Raw genomic sequence first — 10705 nt, 5'->3', positions numbered from 1 at the left:
AGCTGTAGAGCAGTTCCCTCCTGAGCAGTTTCTTTGTCCCATGATACTATTTACATGTGTATTTGTAAATGACACTGCCAGGCCAGGTACCTTGCAGCAGGCACAATATACATTGTTCTGCTGGTTAACGTTAAACTTATCTTGGTCCTTTACTCCAGTACCAGCAGGCACACACCATTGTTCTGTTAAACATTAGCTGAGAAAACAGCTTGAAAAACATAGTTTGGCTTCATTAAAATCTTAAAATGACACTTGATACTGGAATCTCCTCATTGCCCAGTTTGCACGTACTTTTATCGCTCTTATTTTCCCTCCAACAGCAATTATGTATTAATTTCTAGGTGCAGAGATCTTCATGCTGGAAACAAGGCTGGGATGTAATTAATGCCATACAGCAAGTTGGGATTTAGCTCCTATAGAAAGAAGACAAGCCAGCTCTCCCCTGGGAGGAGCAGAGGCAGTCTCCCATGACTGGGAGAGCCTTGACATGATCAAGAGCACAGGTTCACCCAGTTTCCATTAGGTGTGGTAGCACATCCCAGGACGTAGCTGAGGGGTAGTGGTAGCATCCTGGAAGTGTTACACGTGTAGAGGTAATGGGTTCAGGGGAGCTGCTGCATGGGCTTCACTACACTCTTGCGTGTGAATACAGTGTGGCCAGGGAACTCCGGAGGCACACTAATGGGATCCCTGGAACACATTGTCTGAAATGCTGAAAGGCAGACTGGCTTTTGCACCTATGAAACCAGTCCCCTCTCCACTTTTCTTTTGCCAGTGATTTTCTCTTTTGCTTTCTTCTGTTCCCTAATGTGACCTACTGTTACCAGCAGACATGGGAAGGGAGGTGGGAATCCTGTTCACAGGGAGACCTGTGCTGCCTGGAAACTGGTTTAGCAACATTTATCTCCCCTAGCCCTCCCCTACACCTGGCAGACTCAACGGCTCTATAATCACAGTTTTTGTCTTTGCTATTTACTTTATTTCATTCTGATTGCCTGAAAGACACAAACCAGTGGGAAGGACTTGACCTTGCAGAGGACAAAGGCAGAAGCTGCACCTACACAGCATGTCAAGCTGCACAGAAGAGGCGAACTGAATGAAGAGGAAGAGCAGAGTGCAAGGCAATTGCCCAGAGGAGTTGCTCTGGTTGCTTGCCCCCATTCTTGCTACCTCTTTCCACACAGTCGTTGGGTTAAACCCGTTGCAAAAGCCTTGTGAAACGTGTCACTGTCTTGCAGGATGGCTATGTGAGACTGCAGGTTGCAGGAGGGCTGGGCAGTTTTGCTGGCTATTGGTTTTGGCAGAGGTGTCTGTGGGACAGAAGGGATCCATGGAAGAGACATCCTTGTCCTCTTCTTTGTATCAGGGCCAGCTGAAGAAATCCTGGTTCATCCTCACTCCCACCAGCCTGCATGTTTGCTCCTACCCCATGCCAGTGCCCCTGCACAAAAATACCCTTTAGGACCTTGTGGGCAGATCTGGGATCGATACAACACCTCGACATGGAAATGCTGCCTGGGAGGACAAACTCAGCACTCTGTGTGCTGAAATCCTAACACTTCACTGGGACATCACCTTAATGTCAGGGGTTTCTTCTGACTTGATTGATGAAAATTAGCAGTTTAAGAGTTCAGGTCTGTAGTTTATTTCAGGAACACAGTTGGCTTTAGAAGAAGGTACTTGTCTGCCCTGCCTAAGGGGCTGTGCCCAGGCATCCAATCCAAATCGAAGGAGCTCTGCTGGATCAGGGAGTTCATGGACTGATGCTCTGAATGCAAACCGCAGTCCTGTGAGCAGCATCCCAGGCTGCAAAACCCTGTGAAGCAGATCTCTGCCATGCTGGCTGGTCCAGGATGTGTCACAGCCTTCTGGCATGATGCTGTTGAGCAGATCATAGAATGATAGAATGGTTTGTGTTGAAAGGGACTTTAAAACTCACCCAGTTCCAACCCCTGCCACGGGCAGGGACCCCTTCCACTGGAGCAGCTTGCTCCAAGCCCCTGTGTCCAACCTGGCCTTGAACACTGCCAGGGATGGGGCAGCCACAGCTTCTCTGGGCACCCTGTGCCAGCGCCTCAGCACCCTCACAGGGAAGAGCTTCTGCCTAAGCGCTCATCTCAGTCTCCCCCCTGTAAGGTAGAAGCCATTTCCCCTTGTTCCGTTCCTCCCCAGATTTCTTGCCAGCCCTTTTAGGTATTGGAAGGCTGTTGCAATGTCTCCCCTGAGAGGACGGCATGTCCCTTCATAAGTTGCCAGCATCATCTAAGTGAATCTAAGCCCTGCACTCTAAAAACTGGCTCTGCCGCAGAGAAGTGGTGCTTGTTCATCTGTCCTTCCAGGACGGGTTCTGGTGTGCCTCTGGCTGACTTACGAAACCCTCCAACTGCTCCTTGTCTCAGTTGCCCTGTCTGGTGGTGAGAAGGAGCATTACTGCCAGCATCTCCTCCCCTTCTTCAAAGGGCTGGGGAGCACCACATGCTAGCACAGTGCAGAAGGCTGTCACATTGCTCACTGTAAAGATAGTCCTGAAGCTGATCTGCTCTTCTGCTGGGCTCTGTGTCCTTCCCAAGCCACTGTCTGGGGCTGGGTCTCTGCACTCTGTGACACTCATTGCCTTTTGATCCCTGCCTGCTTTGTGCTCACCTCTCACTCCCGCCCAGTAAAGTAAGATTTATGCTGCAAGATAAGATATGAAGCATGTTATGTTTGAATATGTGAAAATAAAACATGATCAAGTGGCAGGCTGAGCATTAATGGAAAGACAGCAGATGACTTGGCAAGGCCCTAGGCTCAAGGTTCCCCATGTGAAGATGTCAACTGCGGGGGAACTAGAGCCACAACTCTTCTACTATAGCAGGGCAGGAGGGGCTTGGGGTGTACCTCAGACATGATTGCCCCCTGCACTCCAGTGTGGCTGACAGAAGTAGATTGTTCTGCTGTGCCTCAGGTTTCCTATCTGCAAGAAAAAGCTGAACACAGCCCACCCCTGAAAGTGTGATTTCAACTCACCATTGTTTGAAAATGACATGAAGAAACTCAAGGCTGGTGCTGTTGAAGGGACAACATCACTTGTACAGAAGAAAGCACGCAGCAGGGAACAGGACTGAGTTCAAAAGGCAGATGGGATCACTTTGCTCTCCAGCTCCAAGGGCTGTCACTGAGGGGTTTGGGCAGACAGACCCTGGTTGCTCTCAAGGGGATGATTTAGTCCATTGCTCCTACAGCCATCAGAGCTGAGGGATGATAAGGAAATACCATTACCTTTTTGATGGAGTGCTCTGCAGGAGCTGAGGCAGGGCACAGTCCAGTTCTGCTGGCTCTGCTTCAGAGGTGTTGAAGCCCCAGGAAACCAAGACAGCAGCAGCAAGCCAACAACAATACATCATCCCTGGGCTGGCCTGACTGTGATTCAGCAGAAGAGATCGATGGAGGCTTGGCAGAGCAGATGTGAGCTGCAGAAAGCTTACCTTTGCTTAGGCCACAGGGCCCCTGGGAGGTGTTCTTTAGGAGCCCTGAGCGATGCTGGAGCCTTGAGGGATGCCAGAGCCCTGCATGGGGCTGCAGGGAGACTGGAGCAGCAGCACTGCAAGCCTTGGATGCAGAAGATTGGAGAAGGCATGGAAAGTTACCTATGTAGAGCCAGAGCAGCTCCCAGCCAGATAGTGAGGGGAATTCACCTGTGGACCTCTCCTATTTGGAGTACCTGGTGCCCACAATGTTGATGCTCTGCAGAACAGGAGGTCAGGCAGCAAATGCTATAATGCCTGTAGGGGGGAATTGTCCCTGAAAGGTGCTGTTTTAAGAGGGGTCTCACAGATGAGATGACCCATTCTTGCTGTAGTCCAGGCTCTCACAGCAGGGCCATGTGGATCCTGGCCTCTAAAGGGGCAGGATTTTCATCTCCCCTCAGGATCCTCTGATGGGATGCTGGCCTCTGCACAGCTAAGGGGCTGCAGACAGAGACCTGCTGTTTCGAGGATGTTAAGGCAGACCAGCACTGCTCTTACTATAAAATCTGCTTAGCTGAACTGATGCAGAAGAGCTTCAAAGCAGCCATAAATCAGCCTCAGAGCAGCCATGCTGGGTATGGACCCTTGCACAAACCTCTGCTGGCTCCTTGCACTGTAGAAGTGAGGAGTAGGGGCTGGAGATGACCCAATCCCTGCTCCAAAGAGACCTACCTGCAGGGACATTTGGTGGATTACTCAGCCATAACCAGGGCAGGAGGCTGTGCCAAGCACGGTCCTTCTGGACCTTGATTTTGTGCAGTGTTTCTCTATTTGAAGCTGGAATAATGATGGGGTTTGGCTCTGGTCCTGGAAGAACTGGATACAGCACATACCTGGAGCTCAGGCCTCCTCTGCCCAAGGGCTCTAAACATTGTCTGTGTGAACTGCTCCAAGCCCTGTGCCCGGTGCTGGAAGCTCCCTAAGCCACCAACCAAAGGGGTTTGACTCAAGCGATATCAAACTTCAGAGAACACCTGGGTCATACCCGCCTGCAGCCCTTCAGCTGGCACTGCCCCATGGCAACCCTGACACAGGACCTGCTGAAACAGGAGCCCTGCAGAGCTGTACCCTGGTGCTGGCAGGGCCCTGCCTTTGCACTCGTGAATCTCATTCACACACTATTTATACTCCTCGGGTCAGCATGGAGGTGCCGCTCTCTATTAATAAAGGGCTATACCAGCCCCCTTTGAGTCGGGTCCTCTGTTCCTGTGGACTGACCTTGCTTCCAGGTGCTTCAGCAGCAGTTTAGCAGCTTGAGGGCATAGGAAAGGCTCCGGTCTGTCTTTGTGGGTGGTTTGTTTCTGACATTGTCTCTCTTATCTCCCAGCAGTGGACCCAGGTCATCCCAACCTTGTCTGTGCTGGAGGGACATGGCATGGCAACTGCTGCACTTGAACTCCACTTTTCTGGTGTGAACAGCACCACTGCTACCTTGCCACAGAGCTCAGCCCAGGAAAACCTCCTGCTGCTTAAGATGCTGGCACAGAAAGGTGATGGAGGAAGGGAGTTGAAGGCTGAAACCCTTCTGGGAAGTACTGTGAGAAGCAGCTGAGCCTGGGGAAAACCCCAGTTGTAGAAAAGGTTCCATCTGTATGACGTTCAGTGCCGGATGGGCCTGTTTAGGTGTGGAGGGATTGACTGCTCCCTGAGTAACACACAGTCCATTCACAGTCCAGTTGCATGTCCTGGGTGCCTGGCCTCTCCTCTCCAAAGGAGTAGGCTGGGAAAGGACTTCTTTCCTTCACCTACTGTGGGAGTCCCTCTCCCTGGTCATGGCTGCCCCCTGATGGGACCCTGTGCCTCCCAGGCCATTTAGGGTGGCCAGTCCCCACTTCTGACACAAGACTGGGGGGTTTCCTGCAGGAAGCCTGACTTGTGCAGCTCTGTTCCCTGTTGTTACACCTGCATTTCTCTCTGCTAAGATGCTTTATCCCTCACAGTGCCTGTGCTGTGCTGCACAGCCCCTTGTCCCACCTGAATTAACGAGATGGCTTTTAAGTCCTTACACCTGTGCAGGGAGAGAGGGTGCATCAGCTAAAGCCAGCAATAGCAGCAAAGACCTTTATGCCGAAGGCCTGACTCCAGCAGCAAGGGGGACTGGAGTGAGGGATTTTACCAGAGTCCCTCCAAGGTGTCTGCTGTGTTTTGCTTACTGAAAACAGGGCAAAATCCTTCCTCCTCTGGTGGCAGGAGGCTTTCCATGGGGTCATGGTCACAGCCAGGGGGATGGAGCTCCAGGGTCCCCAGGCCTGCCTAGAGTGTCCCCACTACCCTGCACAGCAAGCCAAGCCCTGCAGCTCACTACAGGAGGTTTTGGACTGTTCTTCCAGGGGGACTGATGCAGATCTGTGTTTGCTGGGAGCTCTGGAGGTGCCTCCCAGTAGTCCTGACATTAAAACACTCAAAGAGAAAGCAAACCCTGGCTCCTCTCTTGCAGGACACGTGTAAGCCCTCGGCCACATCCAGGGGCCTGTTTGTGACGTTCTGGAGCCCCAAACCCAAGCACAGCTTTGGTTAAACCTTTTGCTTGTGGTTTATTTGGCTCATGAGGTCTGCACTGCCACGAGGAAGCTTGAAGAGGGCTGCAGTGCTGGGTAGGCCAGTTTTCAGTTGTTCTGTGCCTGCTGTGAGCTCTCCTCCCAGCTGTGTGTGCCAATGGGCACAGTGGTGCTGATGTCCTTGCACGCACGATGCTAAGCAGCCTCTGCCGTAGAAGCTGGAGCCATTGGCACGGCTCAGCTCCGTGCACAGCCTCGTAGCTGCCACTGGCAGCGTCCCCGTGCTGTACCGGCTTCCTCTCACAGAACCCACCCGCGGCTCGAGTCCCGTGGGTCCACGGCCGGGCTGTCCCTGGCAGCCGAACTGCCGAAGCAGGGGCTCAGGTCTGCAGCCTCACCGGGTGGGTCACGGAGGAAACCTCTGCCTGCCGCAGCCAGGAGCGGTGCGATGGGAGCAGCAGGCTGGCGGCGCAGTGCGGTGCACTGGCACCCTCTAACGGCACAGCTCTGTGCGCTCAGGGGGTGCCCGCCCGGCTACCGCGGTCACAGAAACAGTCCCGGACTGGTTTCGGATGGAAGGGACCTTAAAGCTCCTCCAGCTCCAGCCCCTGCCACAGACAGGGACCCCTTCCACTAGAGCAGCTTGCTCCAAGCCCCTGTGTCCAACCTGGCCTTGAGCACTGCCAGGGATGGGGCAGCCACAGCCTTCTTGGGCAGCCTTTACTTTGCCTCAACAGTAAAGAAATTCTTCCCTATATCCAACCTGAACTTCCCCTGTTTAAGTTTTAACCCGTTACCCCTTGTCCCATCACTGCAGTCCCTAATGAAGAGTCCCTCCTCCGCATCCCTATAGGCCCCCTTCAGATACTGGAAGGCTGCTATGAGGTCTCCACGCAGCCTTCTCTTCTCCGGGCTGAACAGCCCCAACTTTCTCAGCCTATCTTCATACAGGAGGTGCTCCAGTCCCCTGATCATCCTTGTGGCCTCCTCTGGACTTGTTCCAACAGCTCCTGCTTGCCATGCTGGTGCTGACTGGTGCTCTTCTCACAGCTGCCTTGGAGGTTTCCGTGGGGAATTGCCTCTGCTGGGTGTCAGCAAAGATGCTGTTCCCACCCCCCCCAGCCCCAGCTGTGGTTGTCCCTGCCTCTCTGGAATGAGAGAGCTGATGAGCCTGCTGCCGGGCTGTGTAACCCCAGCTTTAGGCCAAGCTGTTTATCCAGGTTAACTCAGGAGGCCCCTTTGATCTAACTTGTCCTGGCCCAGAGACACCAGAAGAGTTTGGAGCTTGGTTCCTGGAGACTCCAATCTCTTCTTCCCAGCCCATTTTGGGACAAAGCCAGAGAGTGTTTGGCTGAAATGAGGTCTCTCAAATTCATCCCAAACAATACTGAACCTAATGAGAAATGAGAGCAATAGGTAAGATTGTAATCCCAGACTTTAGGAGAGCTAACTTTGGCCTCTTCAGGGACCTTCTTGGAAGAATCCCATGGGAACAGGCCTGCAAGGGAAGAAGGGTCCAAGACAGCAGGTTAATATTCAAGGATCGCTTCATCTGGGCTCAAGAACACTGCATCCCCATGGGTAAGAAATAAAACAAAGGGGACAGGAGACTTGCATAGATGGGAAGAGGATGTGGTAGAGGTGGGGAGGGAAAGGAATGGGGTTAAGATAGAGACAGGGAGAAGAAGGGGATGGGAAGGAGTCAGCTCTTGTTAGAGAAGCACAGGTTCAGACAGCAGCTTGCAGTAATCCAGCCGCATTGGACACAAGCAGCCTTGAAAAGCACTGACTGCCTTTCTGCTCGGTGGTTATCCCAAGGGCCGTGCTGCTCAGGCAGCCAACTGCACCAGCAGGATTGTATTTTACATTCAGTTTCCTGATGGTCTGGGTGGCCTGAAAACCTGAGCAGTGAATTGTGCCCGCGTGAGACTGAGGAGGAGTCCCCACCATGGACATGCACTGCAGGGTGGCACCGGGGTCGAGCCACTGAAATCACAGTTAGGGAGTGAAACTGCAGTGGGTTTCGAGCTTCATTCCAGGAGCACTGCGTTTCTCCTGAATTAGAGATTTTTTAGGCTGGTTTATGAGACATGGCCCCATGTCAGAAGGTACACAGAAATGGAGGGAGCAGTAGCTGATATAAAACAGTTTAACTGTTAAAAGAGGAGTTAAAACCAGCATTGATTTTTACAGTGACAGCATAAGGTGCTCTGGGAGGGACATGTGGGGGGGAGCAGAGGAAACCATAGCAAAACCCAGGGATGTGGGACAGTGGAGTTGTGCCCTGGCGTGGAGTGATGCAAGTAACCTGGGCAGGAAGGACACACAGGGAAGGAGTCCCCATGAGGGATGGGAGGGCCACGAATGTCCCCTCCTCAGCTTCTTGCTGGAGAGAACCTCTGCAGAGGGCAGCAGCCAGGGAAGGTGGATGATGCATCACCCATGGCTTGCAGTGGGGCAGGGAGTCCTGGGAAGCAAAAGTCCATCCATGATTGTTTTCCAGTAGCCTTATTGGACCTTCCTATAAAGGCATGTGCTGCCGGGGTGCAGCCCATGTGTGGTGGGAAGTGGAGAGGCTGGTGGGTCACAGAGCAGTGGCTGCAGCCGCCCTTGGGATGCTGCATCCCACTGGCATGGGGATGGCAGATGTTCCCGACATCTGCTCACGGTCTGTGGGTCCAGGACTGCGGATTATTCCCCCTTAGACTCGCTGTTATTTGCAGTTCTGTCCCTCTCAGGCAGCAGAGCAGAGACACTGTAAGTGTGTCCCTTGCCAGGGGAGCTGGGATGTCCTCACGGTTAAAAATGCCTGTTCCATGTTTAAGGAACTGGCCAGGCTGGATTTTGATCCTGTTGTAGCATAGCACATGTTTTCTGTTACATCCCCCTTTCCCCGCACAATGGTCAAAGCTGTCATGCAGGCATCTTTTGTGTTTTTATCTAAATCAAAATTAAAGGCTCCTTAAGATACGTAGTAGAAATTAAATAGAACAGTGATGTGCAAGAGGAGGTTCAGGGAAAGTGCTGTTATAAAACTTGGCTCCCTGCAGTGTCTCTGAGGGCTTGTACTGCAGCTGAGCTCTCACTGCAGTCTCCGTACTGGAGGAGCAAGTTTAGGTTTCACTCTCCTGCCCGGCCACCACTTTTCACTCAATTACCCTGGTACCTCCCCCATCCTGAGCGTTACTGAAACAGGCTGAAGGAGGAATGTTTGCTCGTGGGGAAGGAGCGGGGCTGGAGATGAGGGTACCACTGTGAGCATCCTCAGCTGAGGCGGCTCTGCTGCGGGATGGAGCTGTGGAGGATGAGCTAGCACGTGGGCATCAAACTAGGCCAAGTGCTCCGCTCCCAGGGCTGTCCTGGCCCCGAGCAGGAGCAGAATCAGGGACACGCTGATGAATCTGCTGCAGAAGCTGGCGGTGAAGTGGGACATGGAGTGCTCTGAGTGCACGGGGGCTTAGGAGAGCAGGAGCTGTCCTGGCACTGGCGCAGGTATCCCAGCAAAGATCCCAGGGGGATTTGAGCTGAAAGACGAGGAGGAAACCCCAGCAATGACACAGGGAATTACCACCAGAGGGCACTTAGATATTGCTCTTGCTGAACAAATGTTGTTTCCTAGCAAGAGGCCAGCCCTGGATTGCCTGACAATGCACATCGAAGCCTGACTCATCGCTGGCACAGAGCGCAAAGGAAAGCACTCACAAGGCATTACAGAAACCATGCATGGATGGGAATCCACTAGCAAGATGCAGGGGATTGAACTTTTCTTCCAGACCTCTTTAGAGAGGTCTGCCTGGCTCCTTAGGTGAGCAGCACATCATTAGACCTACCTGTGTGGTACCCACGGGGCTTGGCACAGAGGAAAGGACACCTCCATCCTGCTCACAATGAAGATGTCCTGTCTGCTGTCCCTAGTGCTGAGGATATAAGAGTCACAGCCCCAGCAGGGATCCTGCTGTCATGCTCACCTGGGTGCATCCGTGCCCTGCTTTTTATGCCAGAGCTGGGCAGGGGTAGAATTGTTATCACTCTTCTAGGAGAAATTGCAGGGAATGGTAAGGAAGGAATTGGGTAGGATTTCAAACCCAATTCTGAGAGCTCCTTCATACCCATGAGGATGTGGGTGCCAGATGAAGTCTGCAGCTGTGAGGACAGCCATATACTGCAGATGAAATATACTGCAGGGGTGAAATAGGAAAACTTCCCCCCTTGTTCTCAGAGCAAAGCACAGCACCCTGCTCATCACCAGCATGTCTGCGGGAGGCACCCTGCGGCTCAGCAGTGGGGTGTGATGGTTTGAATGGGGTCACAGGGCAGCTGCAGGTCTTGATGCCATGCCTGGAGATGAGCTCTGGGCACAGAGTGTTGCGAGGACCAAAGAATCAGAAGCTGACAGTGCTACGGGTGTATGTGATGGGTATGTGAAGGGAGTGAGGTCTCTAGAGACGGAAAGGGGAGGCCCTGCGGGTCCCCATCCATGGGGTTCTCCCACCACAGCCTGCCAAGCAAATGCCCTCGTTACCCCAGCTATTGGCTTTGCCAGGACTAGGCCCCTTCATGCTCTTAGGTTTGGCTGATTACTTGCAATTAGTACTAATTACTGTCTCTTTGACAGTGCCTTGTCTCTATATCCCTGTGTCCTGTCCATGACACATCACGCTGGGTGCTGGGCTTCATTGTGTCCTGAGGCACCTCCAC

Source organism: Neopsephotus bourkii, unplaced genomic scaffold (assembly GCF_033783945.1).
Source record: "Neopsephotus bourkii isolate Nb327-2 ecotype Australia unplaced genomic scaffold, CSIRO-AGI_Nbou_v1 NB_716, whole genome shotgun sequence".
Lineage (NCBI taxonomy): Eukaryota > Metazoa > Chordata > Aves > Psittaciformes > Psittacidae > Neopsephotus > Neopsephotus bourkii.
This window is presented reverse-complemented; position numbering follows the sequence as displayed.